Source organism: Camelus ferus, chromosome 32 (genome assembly GCF_009834535.1).
Source record: "Camelus ferus isolate YT-003-E chromosome 32, BCGSAC_Cfer_1.0, whole genome shotgun sequence".
Taxonomy (NCBI): domain Eukaryota; kingdom Metazoa; phylum Chordata; class Mammalia; order Artiodactyla; family Camelidae; genus Camelus; species Camelus ferus.
This window is the reverse complement of record NC_045727.1, coordinates 20,972,513-20,986,447: the sequence shown is the minus strand read 5'-3', so window position 1 is coordinate 20,986,447 and position 13,935 is coordinate 20,972,513. Positions and strand designations below refer to the sequence as shown.

The window sequence follows — 13,935 nt, the reverse complement described above, 5'->3', positions numbered from 1 at the left end:
TGGGTGAGTGCATGGAGGGTGAGTGACTGAGCCCGACAGAGGCGGGGGGCAAGGAGCCAGCACCCAACCCCATGAGGCCATCATCCTGGGCCCTGGAGGGACAGCTGCCCTTAGATGGCGGCTCTCAAACTTGAGCTGCAACCCGGGAGGACACACACTGCATGGGCCCACCAGAAACGTCCGATCCTGCAGGTCCAGGGTAGGTGGGGAGCTGGCATCTTTAAGAAGGACCCAGGGGATGCGATGCTCAGTGGGGACCCAGGAGATCTCTGCCGTGGAACAGGACTCACAGCCTTTCACCCTTTCACAGGTGCAGATGTGTGCTGTGGATGGGAATGTTGCGTGGACCCTGGCTCCAGGAGGGTAGGGAGATGCTGCAGAGAGCACGGGGAAGGTCCTAGGTCAGCATCTCTGGGCCCCACTGGGTGTCATCTGGCCCTGCGGGAATGGCTGACCCTGGGGAGGCTGCGGCAGCTCTGAGAGGCTGGCACCCCGGAGTACCCCTGCGGGGACGAAGGGGCCGGAGCCACCTGCCGCGGGCCTCTGGAGCAGGAAAGATCTGTACCAGCTCCCCCTCCCACTGCAAACCCACAGGTCCGATCTCACATTTAAGGAAAGTCACGCACATCGGTGCTTCCCTGTAGGGTTTCTGAAGCTCTCAGCTCCCCTCTTCCCTTGTCTCCCAGTGCTGGCTCACATCTTGTCTCGCAAAGAATTCCTTCTAAAGAGACAGGATTGACTGAGTCCCCCCGGGAAATGAAGGCAAATGGAGAGAGAAGAAAGTTGTCAGGATTAAAGATGGCCCAGTCCGTTCCTGCAGGGTCTGAGGCCCACGTATTACAGAAGGGATGGTCAGGGGAGCCTGCCACGGCCTCCTGCGGCCACACCTGCACTGGGCTCTTGTCCGCACATCTCCCAGCTCCCGGCGCCGCCCAGCACTGGGCGGGACCAGGTGCTGGGGGTGGCGGGAGTGGCAAAATGCCCTCATCCTGCCCTTCCCTGGGACTCCTCGATGTGAGGGCCCCCGGAAAAGCGAGAGACCAGGCTCTGCAGACGGCGGTGGGCTGACCTGTGGCCCAGAAGCTACACTCACACCCTGATCCTTGGGACCTCTGGGTGCGACCTTGTTTGGAAACAGGATCTTTGCAGGTGCTGCTAGTTAAGGTGAGGTCGTGCTGGGTTGGGGTGGTTCCAACCAGTGACTGGAGCCCTTTATAAGAAGAAGGAATCTGGGACACAGACGTCCACAGAGAAGACAGCCAGCCATGTGACAACAGAGTCGGAGACGGGAGTGATGAGCCCGCAAGCCAAGGACACCTGGAGCCACCTGGAGCCACCAGGAGCTGGAATACGCAGGAAGGAGCCTCTCTGGCGCCTGGAGGGAGCCCAGCCCCGTCCACGCCTTGACTTCAGATTTCTCCCGACCCGTGACAGGACACATGTCTGCAGCTTCAGCCAGCCGGTGTGTGGTGCTTTGTTAGCGTGGCACAGGGACCGGTGCGCTGGGACGTGGCCTGCGGCCAGCGGATTCCGAGAACTGGACGTGCGGAGGTGGACCGTCCCTCACACCCGATGGGCACTCAGCCTGTGGTCAGGTTGACCGGCATGGCACCCGGGCTTCCCCAGCGAGAGCAGAGGGGCTGTTTTTTCCTGCTTGACATCCTCCACTTCCTCCTCCAGGAGAGGGTGCTGAAAGCTTGTCATTTTATCCTTGAATAAGATGTGATTTTGAGAACGATGGGAAGTTTGCAGTCATTAGCTCAGCCTTTGAAACTTTTGTCGGACAGCTCTCCTGACAATCCAGCTAGCCAGCCAAACACACAAAAGCCAGGCTGCTCACGCCGGTCTGGGCTGGAGGTCACAGCGCTCGTTTGCCCGGGCCCCGCGCTCAGCGCTGCCCACGCTCTGCGCCTTTACACCCCACGGTCCCCTTCTACGCCGGGCGCCCTCATCACCCCACTTCACAGAGAAGACCGCTGAGGCTCACCGTGCCTGCAGAGCCAGGGAGCGGCGAGCCCAGCCTCTTAACCACGTGCCCTAGACCAGAGCCTCTCGAAGAAGCATCTTAGCGGGGACCCACGCAGGTCGCCAGCTTTTCATTTCGACGTCAAGGACACTGATCACGACTATGATTACTGTTACACCACCTCACGAAAGGAAGGTGCTGCCCTCCGACCCGGGCAGGAGGGACGCACCCTCGTAATGAGTATTTTCACGGGATGCGCCTGACTCTCCAAGTACACCCAACTTTGCCCACGCGGACGGAGGGCTCCGGGCTCTCCTGGGCACCTGCTGGTCTACAGGGCTCCTGGCTCCCCTCCAGGCAGGCAAGGGGCTCCCCCTGTCCAAGGGGCACGCCGTCCCCAGCCCTCGCCCCTCCCAGTCGGGCTTACAGGCAGGGACGGTGGCGTGAACAATGCGGTCAGCACGGCATGAGGACCCACCAGGTGACCACAGGTAACGAGTGTGGCCGTGTCCCAGCCTCCAGACAGAACACAAGCCCCGGTTGGGGGATCTGCAGAACCCCTTATCAGTCCTCACGTCTCTCTCAAAAAGTAAGCTACCAGCTGGCGTTCCGGAAGCTTCTCCAGCCCAGCGGAAACCCCGGGACGACCAAGGCTTCCCGGGCTCCCCAGAGCCGCCGGCTCCCCACTTCCGCATTGCCCTTGGGGAGGGGCAGGAGGGCACCAGCTGTGCACGTCTGCGTCCTGCTCCTCGCTCCCACTTAAAGTTACTGTCAGAGTCTCCTCTGCTGTTGTGGACGGGAAATGTCGCCTGCCATATCAGTGAACACAGGACGCTGTGGCCATCAAGTCATCAGCCGCCACTGCCCCCCACAGTGAGCAGAGGGAACTCAGGGTGGAGACCAGCAGGCAGCCCGGCCTCTGCTGCCACCCCCGGCGGTGCCCCCTGAGGGGACTCAGGATGGGAAAGCACAGGACACTGGCCCCGGACAGCTGAGGTGCAGATCACAGGAGTGATTTCAGTGAGCCCAGACCTTTGCACCTTCCCATCCATAGAAAAGCGCTCAGTTCCTTACCTTGAGCCGTCTGGTTTTCTTCAGTTAACAGTCATCTTTTGATGTCCCAACTACCGGGTTTTGTTGCAGAAACTCGTATCTCCTGGCTCCTCTCTTGCCACTTTGGAACAGCCTCTTAGAGTGTCTGAGAGGCCGCCTCCCGGGCTCGAGTCCTCAGGGAGCCCGCCGAATAAGACGTAACTCTCAACTTTTAGGTGGCACGTTTCATTTCAGTCGACACTGTTATGTGTGACCCGACAGTGATTATAACTAATATTCATCTTTCAAACCACCGCAATAGTTGAACACCGCCCTAACAGTTCCTGTGCACTTGTGCATTGAGTTATTTATTCATTTTACACATTCAGCATTGCCCCCTTATTTCAGAAGCTGCACCACTGGGTCAAGGGTAAAGTGTTTTTGTGGCTCTTTCCAGAAGGTTTAGTTCTGTCTTCTGTTGCCAGCAATATTTGCTTTTACTTTTCTAATTAGAAAGTGCATTTCTTCCGATTGAAAAGGTCGTAAATTTGATACAACATTGTAAAAAGACTATAACTCAATAGAAAATGTTTTAAAAAAAAAAAAAGAAAAGGTCATGAATACTTATTGCAGAACATTCTGGAAACCCACACAAGGGGCCGCCCAGGATCCCTGTCCACAGGGAAACCAGGATCCATATGTTAGTGCTCTGTGTTACTTTTATAAGATTCCCTGTAACAGTTCCAACTGAATTCAGTAAACACACATAATGTATATACAAGCCTGCGCTCTGTTCGTATCACTGCATCTTAAGCATTTTCTTATGTCACTAAGGATTCTGCATGAACATTGCTTTTTATGCCTGCAAACATGAAGTCTCCTCCTGTGGCTGTACCATTTATTCCTTCATCCACGCATCAAAAATGTACAAAGTGTCTCAAATGCCCAGAGTCGGGCCGGGTGCTGGGGGTCGGTACCCAGGGCCCTCAAGGGGCTCGCGGTCCAGGCAGGAGACGGTACATAAACAGGCGATCACGGGACAGTGTGCTGAGGCCAGCCACGCTCACGGGGAGTGATGCAGGGCAGCTGACTCCGCATTTTGGCGGGGGCCTGGGGGGGTCAGATACGGTTTCCTGGAACCTCCAGAGGCTCTTGCTTTGAGCCTGCAGGAAACGGGACCCCCTGAAGGGGCAGGCGCAGGGGTGGAGGGGCCTTGGAGGGGCCGTGCTGAGGCTGATGATCTGGCAGTGGTGTCCAGGTGGGAGAGGACGAGAGCTCCCTGGGGACAAGACGGCCCGTGGACACGGATGGCCTCATACCTCCGTCTCACCCACCTCCCGCCTCCCACTTGCGCAGACCCTCTCTAGTTCTTTCAAGAACCAGCCTCCTCACACATGATGTGGCCGTCACCCACGTGGCCTGCCCTCTCCACCGCAGGGTTCCAATCAGATACCTGACTGGCCAACAGTGTGCATGTGTCCCAAGTGGATTAATAACCAGGAGGGACCACCCCCTTCTGTGATACCTTGAGCGCCAAGAGCAAGGGTTTGAGGGCCATCTTTGTCTACACAAAGGGAGGCTGCCCACTCAGGTGTGCTCCAGCCCAGCCCAGGTGGGTGACCCACTCATGCGCACTCCATCCACGCCCAGGTAGATAGACAGGAGCTGGGCTGGCCAAGGCAGAACAGGGCCTGAGGCCCGGCACCGGGGCCTGGTGGGTGGGTGGCTCTCCCAGTGGCCCGGGTGTCTGGGACTCCAGGTGGAGGGGGCAGAGGAGGGTCCTGGGCTGTAGGAAGCAAGTTGTCCAGGTCCGGGTGGAAAGAAAGGCTCCGAGGAGGCAGACACAACTTGAGGGCCCTTTCCTATCCGAAGTCCCACCGTGCGTCTGACAGTGGAGTGCTCACGGGGGCACGTCTTCCAGGACATCCTCTGCTCTGGTTCTCTGGCTCGGGGATGACACCTCTGGTGAAACACTGTTGGTCTCAGAGGCAATGATTTGACTTTCCAGAGGAAAAGCAGTTTCTGTTTGAGAGTCGGGGTGAACACAGGGCCCCTCCCCCTCACATCCATCACCACTGTAGTGGGAAGAGGTCACAACCCCAAGCTGTCATGCTTTCACGGAACAGTCACCTGAGGCTCCTGCCCTGTGCCCTGAGGGAGTGCACTTTTCTAACCACAAGAGATAATTTGGAGACATCACAGCGAGGGGCCGCTACCTCGGGGAGCGGGTGTGAGGCACTGTTCACATGCAGAGACCGATTCAGGGCTGGGGGGCAGGACGTCGGGGCAGGGGGGGGACTCGGGAGCTGCGGTGAGTCGCTTGGACCACGTTTCCCAGATGCGTTCTCTTGATGTGCCCTGAGAAAAGCGACGATGGAAGTTCACCATAAACAGGGACCGTCTCCCGGCCTGTGCTGTGGGGCAGTAGGGAATGGTGGGGACTGGGGCGGCGAGCACACGTGCTCCACCTGAGGGGCCCCCGCTCCAGATCTAACGGGTCCAAAGATGCCGGATCTTCTAGACTTTCAAGAGAACGCAACACAGATTCTCGTCTATAAATATCAACAACTCATTCATATCTGGGGAAATAAGTCACATCAGGTTAACAAAGAGGGTCTACATCTGTCAGCTGGCCAGGACAGGGGTGACAGGCTAAGAAATGCTTCCCAAGGACACCAGGTTCTGTTCCCCAGAACCAGTGGATGTGGTGCCTTAAACGTACGTGAGACTGTGCGGGTGAGATTAAGTCAAGAACCCTGAGATGGACCAGGACCCAGGACCCAGTATCCAGGACTAAACGCCATCACAAAGATCCCTGGACAGAGACGGCTGGGGAGACTTGACACAGACAGAGAGGGGGCGTGTTACGTGGCGGCAGAGTGGAGGGACTCGGCCAGCTGCGAAGGAGGAAGGAGGAGTGCCTGGGGCCCCGGGAAGCTGGAAGAGGCAGGAAGGATCCCACCAGGAGCCCTCGGAGAGCTCAGCCCTGCCCACACTCTGACTTTAGCCCAGGGAAACCCATTTTGGGCTCCTGACCTGTGAGAGAATAAATCTGTGCTGTGTCAAGCCGCCCAGCAGCGGTGCGTTGTCACGGCGCCCGGGAAATTAACACAGTAGGCCGAGTGGCTCTAACTTAGGTCCGGGTCCTTCCTCCCTCGCTCCTCTGTCCTGGGTCCTGACGGCCCCAGGATGGGTCAGGGGACCAAGGACAGTGTTGCCAGAGACATGCCCGGCAGGACTGGGGTCTTGGGCACGGTGTGCTCTCACCAGCCCTTCTCAGTCGCCCTGGGCTGGGCAGTCAAACCTTTTCGTCTGCAGTCAGCCCACGTGAACTGCGGTGCCCCAGGGGTGGCAGGAGCGCAGACTTGTCAGATGCAGGGGTCTGAGGGGCGGAAAGCGTCTGTCGAGAAGCCGCGTGAGCTGGGTGGCGGCAGGGCCGGGCCTGGAGCCCAGGAGTGAAGCTGTCCCTGGTACCCTGGCTCCTGGAGTGCAGGTGCTCTGGAGGTAAGCCCTGGACCAGGGGATTCTTCAGGAGTCTGGCCCCCAGAACCTCAGGGCAGCCAGAGAAGGCACAGGCCCCTGGGCCCTGGCTGGGGCTGGCTGATGAGCGTGTCTGGGGGACTCAGGAACCTGCATGCCCAGGCTCCCCACGCACGTGGATCCACTCTGCAGGGTGGGCATAGGGGACTCGCTCACCCTTGCCTGCGACGAGGTTGGTGCAGAGGGTACCCACCGGGAGCTTGGAAAGGCATGGCTGAGGCACAGCCACTGCCCCCACCATGCCTCAGGACCCTTGGGGCGCTGGCCCCCAGCAGCGGCTCATGCAAGTCTGGACACAGCAGAGGAGCAGCTGACATGGGGGAGCCACGGGAGCTGGCGGCGGGGACCAAGTCTCAGAGGCACCGCCTCGGGGCCGCTGGCATTGTTTACCGCACGTGGTCCTCTCTGAAGCCCACCCAAGTAGGTTTTATGTGGATGGTCCTCCAGCTCCTTGGGAACCCACCCGGCAATCTGGCCGCATAGGTCTGCTTCTCCGCAGGGCAGCCGAGGGCCCCGCCCCTTCCTTTCGCAGGCCCTCCCTACGGGAGATTGAGAGGTTGTGCCCTGGTTTAGATGGATGGAGGGGTGGTGGGTTGAGTGGTGGCCCCCAAAGCATTATTCAGGAACTTGTGAATGTGGCCTTATTTGGAAACAGCGACTTTGCAGCTGTAACTAAATCAAGGACTTTGAGATGAGATCATCCTGGATTAGGGTGGGTCTTGAATCCAACAAGGGTCCTTAAAATTTAGAGAGGGCTCAGAGGAACACATACAGGAAAGGCTGCATGACCATGGAGACAGAGATTGGAGTGAGGCACCCACAAGCTAGGGAGCACCAAGAATGGCCAGGAGCCACTAGAAGCTGGAAAGAGGCCTGGAACAGATTCTCCCTCAGTGCCTCCAGGAGGAATCAACCAGCGGACACTTTGATTTTAGGCTTCTGGCCTCCAGCGCTGTGAGGGGCTGACCTTGCAGCTAGAATGACGTGTGACCGAGATCTGTCAACAAGGTTTAAGTGGAATTTGCCAGGTGGAATTTCTGGGAAATGTATCTGAGAGGCACAGACTCAACTGGTATACGTGGGGCTTGGGGGGGAAATTTTTCCCCTTTTATCTACAGTCCTTCCCCCTTTCTCCTAGTGAGAATGAGGGCTCAATGCTTGGGGCTGGGGCAGCCATTGTGTGACCATGAGGTTTAACGTCACACAATAGGAATTCAGATGAAATTGGGCTCTTGAGGACATCTACCAGCCCCCTGGATTTCACGTTCCGTGGGAAAAACAAATCACAACGCAGTGAGGTCATTTTAGTCGGGCTTTGTCAGGACTCCGAATTCTCCACCCAGAGAAGCAAGCGGGTAAGCGTTAGGAATGAGAGGACACTGTAACAATAAGGGCCAGGTGGCCTTCCCCAGCACGCAGCCCCCGCCCAAGAAGGACCTGGCTGGCCATCCCAGGCAGAGAGCCGCCCAGGGACACAGACAGAGCTGTCAGCTCCCAAGGAGCCCCCTCAAACCCCCTCTCCCGCAGCAGTCATTTCACACTTGGCCAACCCACTCCTTCCCGCACAGAAACCTGGGGTGTGTGGGTGGCTGCGATTTTTCAACTTGGAAGGAAGTGTGGCTTTCAAGCTCCCAGTTTCTCTTTGAGTCACTGATTTCCATCTGTCACAGTGACTTAAGCCAATATTCCGAGAGAGGAAACAGCCCCAATGGAGAGGCTGCCGGTCACAAGATAATCTGAGAGGAAGAGGCAGAGTGAAGATGCCTTAGGGAAGTGGGGAGGCTGGGCGGGCCTGTAGGGTACGGCTCCGGTGTCAGGACACCCCTGGGGACACACGGCCACCGGCGGCCCAGAGGAGGGGACTCTGTCTGCAGGAGAGACAGGCCCCTGTGAAACCGCTAAGGATGTTAGATTTAAAACAACAGAAACAACATCAATTGTGAAAAAGCAGAAAGCAGCTGACAGGACGGACGTGAAGAACGATGGGGACCCGGGAGACGTGTGAGTCCGGGGCTCGCTTCGTCCCCAGAGGACGCTCTGACCTGCAGACTTGAGGGCTCAGAGGAGAGGAGGGCAGAGGGCCAGATGGACCCCATGTGGGGCTCAGATCTTGAAGGGGGTGGGAGGGGCTCTACCGAGCCCCAAGGAGCAGACACAGATGCTGTCCATCCAGGCCTCCAGCCAGGCCACAGATTCATGCTTCCCGACAATGACCGGCACGGAGCAAACACACCAGGACAGAATAGGACAGAAGCTTCGGACGGGAGCTGCCGGACAGTGGGTCCTCTCAGTTCTGCCCTCCGATCAAAGAGGCCATCAGCCTCCTCTCCGGATGAAGCCCAGTGAGCAGGACCGGATGGTTTGCAGGAGAGCCGGCCGCCGTCACCCACCCCCGGGCTCCAGGCAGTGTCCTTCCCGTGCCAGCGACCTTGGCGGGCGACTTGGTGGAGTGTAGGGAGTGGGGGTGGGGGACGGTGGCCGCGGCAGAGAACAGAACATCCTGCTGGCTCTGGCTTCTCTCTCTCTCTGCACCCTTTGAGAATTTAGGCCAATTTAACGTGCCTGACTATTAATTTTGATGATTACAAAGCGGAGATAAAGGTGACAGCCCCTGGTTTGCCTTTGTAGATAATGTCCCTCCCAGCTTCAGTTCCATCCCCTCTCGCCAAACACAACGGCTAATTTCATTACAGACGGGTCTTTTAAGATTCCCCGGGGACTTAAACCCATAACATATTGTCAATAGTGGGAAGGCAGCCTGCCCTTCCGAAACTCAGGAGCCATGAATATTTCGTAAAACACGACAATACCTGTAAAATATATCCTCACTGAGGCTAATACCAGATTTGATAAATCTTCCGACATAACACTTGTGTTCAACTAATATGCATATTTATGGGGCCAAAGCCTGGGAGATAAGGAATGACGGGGAGCATCTGGCAAAACGGATGTCCTGGCTCTCTCACTCTGTGACGCACATGGGGCCGTGGAGATCCCCCAGCCGGTTCCTGGCAGGAGTGAGTGCCAGCTTGCCCCAGGTCTGGGCCTGATTGTGGCTAGGGAGGGGGTATGAGGGGCATTTGGGTGTCCTGTCACCTCAGTGGCCACCTGGCTTAAGTGACGCTGCCCAAGAGGGTCCAGGTGGCCGGACCCGGACTCCCACTGCAGCCTCTGGTGGTGGATGCCCCTGGCTCTGGCAGGCTCAGTTCTGGGCTCCTTCCTGAGTGCAGAATCTCCCAGGAAGGGCTGGTGCCCTGGGCCAACCCAGTTCTGGGGCCACAGGCAGGAGACCTCGGAGCCCACACTTGGGTCCCCAGGGGGTGGAGAGTCTGGGGCACTTGCTCGTGCTGAAGCCCGAGAACCTAGTGCATAGTAGGTGCTCGGGCAGTGCTTGTGGATGGATGGATGGATGGATGGATGCGTGACTGAATGAATGCATGAGTGAATGGGCCACCGCAAGCCCCCAACCTGAAGGAGACAGAGCTGGCACTGTGGGTGCTGCCCTCGAGCTCCTTCCTGAGACGGTGACCTTCCAGAAAAGGAATGATGGACAAGCACAAGAGATCACGCCAACCTTGCAAATGCAGAGGGCCACACGGCTTGGTACCTCCCCTCCCCAGCCCCGCCCAGCTCAGTCATCTTGGGCATGGTCCTGGAGGCTGGAAGTCCAGGTCAACCTGGCTCCTAGTGAGAACCCTCTTCCTGGCTTGCAGACGGCGGCCTTCCTGCTGTGTCCTCAGTGGTCTCCTTGGTGTGTGCCCACAGATCTCTGTCTCCTCGTCTTGTAAGGCCACGGATCCCATCAAGGGGCCCCCGGCATGAACTCACCTAACCCTCGTCATGTCCCAGAGGCCACACCTCCTAACACCATCCCACTGGGGTTAGTGCTTCAACAAAAGAATTTGGGGGACACAGACATTCAGTCCATTGCATTCCATCCCCGGACCCCCAAATTCACATCCTTCTCTCAAGCAAACTACACTCCCTCCATCCAATAGCCCCGTAAGCCTTAATCCATCCCAGTATCCACTTGGAAGTTTAAAGCCTTCTCTAAATGTGTATCAGCCGTGCACGTCCCCTCAGATTGGAGCCACCCGGACAGAGCCAGGGAGAAACGGCCCTTCCTTGGGCAGCTGTGGGGCTGGGCTCTCCACCTCCTGGAGCCAGGACAGGGGCGGAGTCCCATCTCTCATTTTCTTCCTGGTTCAGCCCCTGTCCCCTCACCTATTTACCCCAAACAAAGCCAGAACATATTCAAGCTGGTCCTGCTTGGGGGCTGGAGCCAAGCTACCAAAATCCAAACCCCACGTTTGCTCATGTCCTAACTTTAGGCGAAATACTCGCCTTCATGTGTTTCAGTTTCCCCATCTGAGTGAAGTGGACAGTGCCCCCGCCCAGGGCTGCTGTGGGCTGAACAGGACAGTGTGTGTGACACTTGGGATGATGGATTATCACATTATTTGCCCTTTTGGCAACACACACAGTCAAATGTCTCCTGACACGGGAGCTGTTCTCATGGCTTTGCTGTTTGGGTCTCTCCCACCCACATTTAGCAACCCAGCCACTCCCACCAAGACGTGACAGTCCTGGACCCCTTGTCAAGTGCCTCCGTGAAGATTCGAGGTCAGAGGGGTGGCAGGTGCAGCCGGATGTGGGCAGGTACGACGCAGGCACGGTGCTCGGGCAGAGGGAACAGAGGGCCAGGCAGGACTGCAGCAGAAGGCTAGATAGGGGTCTGGTAGGGTCAGGGATGGTCTGCAAGGCTCCAGTCTGCAAGACCACTGCCCCCTGGCCCAGCGTCTTGGCTGTGTGAGCAGCGTTGGCCACCGAGTCAGGTTAGCTCAGACTGGCAGTGCCCGTCCCCAGACCCACCCTCAGAACCGCCCTCGACTGCTCCAAGCTCACTGAACACAGCTCTGTGGCTTCCTGGCTCCTCCCTAGGGCTAGAGTTAGACCAGAAACAAGGGTGGGGAGCCTGTGGGGCCCAAGAGGTATTCCTCTAATCCCCAGGGCCCTAGACTGGGGGCAGGGTCCTGGGCCAGGAAGAGCTGCCTTGCAGAGAGAAGACACCTGATGTAAGGTGGCCCTGCTTGAGGACCAGTGGGTCCCTGCTTCTTGAGGCCTTCTGACCCCGAAGACCCCCAGGTCAGGGACAGAGATCTCCCTTCCAGTGGCTGGGGGGGGCCTCAGAAGTGAGATGAAGAAGGCCTCGAACTGGGCGGGGTGATTTCCGCAGGACTCAAAACCACCTGTCTTTCCTCCTCATCTCTCTGGACGGCTCTCTGGAGATCTCTCCTCTCCCCTCCAGCCACCCGGAGTCTGCTCTGATTTCTGCAGCCCCAGGAAGAAAACAAGGCTTCCTGCAGCCCCGGGCAGTGCCCAGTGCTGTGTCTCCACCCCAAAGGTGGAACGCCCTTACGCCAGGGCCACGCCAGATGTGAGGTTGTCGACCCCACACCTCTGCCAGGCCAGCTGTCCACCTCCACAAGTGTGCACTGGGGCCCGAGCCGCCTCCCTGGCCTTCTGTCCTCCTCAGCCATTCCAGATACCATCTCCCTTTCTCAGTGCTCAGCTTTGCTCACTCTATGGGGTCTCCTCGCATATTCACTCATCCACCTGTCCATCATCCAACCACCTTCCCACCCATCCACTCCTCCACACAAACACCCTTTTCCTTCCTCCCTCTGCCCATCCATAAATCCATCCACCCGTCCTGTGAACAAATATTTACTGAGAAATGGTTACTGTGAGGCATCATGTTACTCATCTGTCTAAATTCTGCCCCACTTCAATTCTTTTCCTTCCATTGCCTTTACTCGCATTTCTGAGGACCTACTGTGTGTCAGGCACTTTCACATGCATTATCTCATCTAATCTCAAAATCCTATGGAAGAATGGAAGTGCTCTGGATGATCATTCTTCCCATTTCACAGATGCAAAAACCCAAGCTCAATGGGGGGAACTGTCTGGCCAAGGTCACTCAGTCGGGGTTTGAACCCAGATCCAGCAAACTCCAATGTGCAGTTCCAACCTCCTCCTCTTCCATGAAGCCCACCTGGCTTTCAACACAACCCCAGAACCCATCCCCACCGTCATCTCTTTTGTCACTGATAACTTGCTGCCTTAGAAAACAGATGATGCCGGGAGGGTGGCTGCCTCCCTCCTACCCGGCTATAAACACTCAGAAGAAGGCACCCAGGCTCCGAGCTCTGGGCACACACTCCTGTGCCCTGTAGAACAGCCTTGTTCTATGAATAAAGTATGAATTGGATTAAACCATCTCCCTGATTTCCCCTCCGCAACTTCCCGTGAAAGCGTTACTCATCAGGGGTGAGGCTGCCTCAGAAAGGGAATTACAGGCTGAGGTGGTGAAGTTGGGGTGGGAAGGTCAGGGGGCTGTGGATGAGCAGAATGAGGTCAGCGCTGATCGAAGTCAGCTGGGTCGTCCCTGCTGAGTGGAAGCCACATGCCAGGCATTGCCTGAGAGCTCATATGTTCCCTTCACTTCTCACAATAATACTGTGAGATAATTGCTATTTCAACCCATTTCATAGGTGAAGAAACTGAAGAGCAAGGCTGTGAAGGTCTCAAGGAGCAGGGCAGCCCACCCAGGTGGCCTGGCTCTGCAGCCACGTTTCAGCTGCCACCCTCTGCCTCCACCAGGGAAGATAAGCTTGTCTGCTTCCCTGTGTCCACTGCTAAGTGCTCAAGCATGTGGAATATTAATGCATTTCCCGCAGTCTGCTCAAATGGTGTGAAAACAGTCCCTTGCATCACCCAGGCACTTTTCATTACTTTCTTACTCTGAAATAAAATCGAGGCTTGCCGGGTTTCTGGTGGGGGCTGCACACAGAGCTGGCTTGACTGAGCTATTCTGTTAAAAGTAAAAGGAGTCATTTCGACGTAGGAGGAAGGAGGTGTAAGCCCTCGCCACCGAGCTTAACCAAGCTGATGTCCTCCCAGCCCAACCCCAAGGAGGCAGTCCAGGGCAGGGGCTGTGGCTCCTGCATGCCTGGGTCCAAATCCCACTGCTACCATTGAAGGGCCTGACCGCACTTGGCCCTGGTCTCCTCATCGGTGAATCAAGGATCATCTCCTGCACAGGCTGCTGTGAGCACCAGACACGGTCACGGACCTCAGGACTTGACATGGAATGTCCATCTTGGTTATTGTTACCATCGGGTGAGCATCAAACATCTCAGAACAAGTTCTAACCAACGTCTAGTACTCTATGCTGGGGCTGCGAGCAACCCCTGTCCTGGGGTCTCACCCAGAAACGTGCAGGCTGAGAGGGGGTCAGAGTGTGGGAAGGAGGGCAGCCTTTCACCCTGAGAACACTCTCCAAAAGGCTGCATCATTTTCAGGGTGGAGGTAAAGGATGATGGGGAGACGGTGCT

The 13,935-nt window shown here is 57.1% G+C and overlaps 1 protein-coding gene and 1 long non-coding RNA gene across 2 annotated transcripts in view; one reads left to right on the top strand and one right to left on the bottom strand.

The window, feature by feature from the left end:
- GALNT9 (polypeptide N-acetylgalactosaminyltransferase 9) overlaps positions 1–13,935 on the bottom strand; it is a 74,351-nt gene that overhangs the window by 48,585 nt on the left and 11,831 nt on the right. The gene's annotated exons all lie outside the window — the stretch shown is intronic.
- LOC116660918 lies at positions 8,350–9,402 on the top strand. Its single transcript, XR_004316572.1, has 2 exons — positions 8,350–8,539; positions 8,712–9,402. It is a non-coding gene; the product is annotated as an uncharacterized LOC116660918 (long non-coding RNA).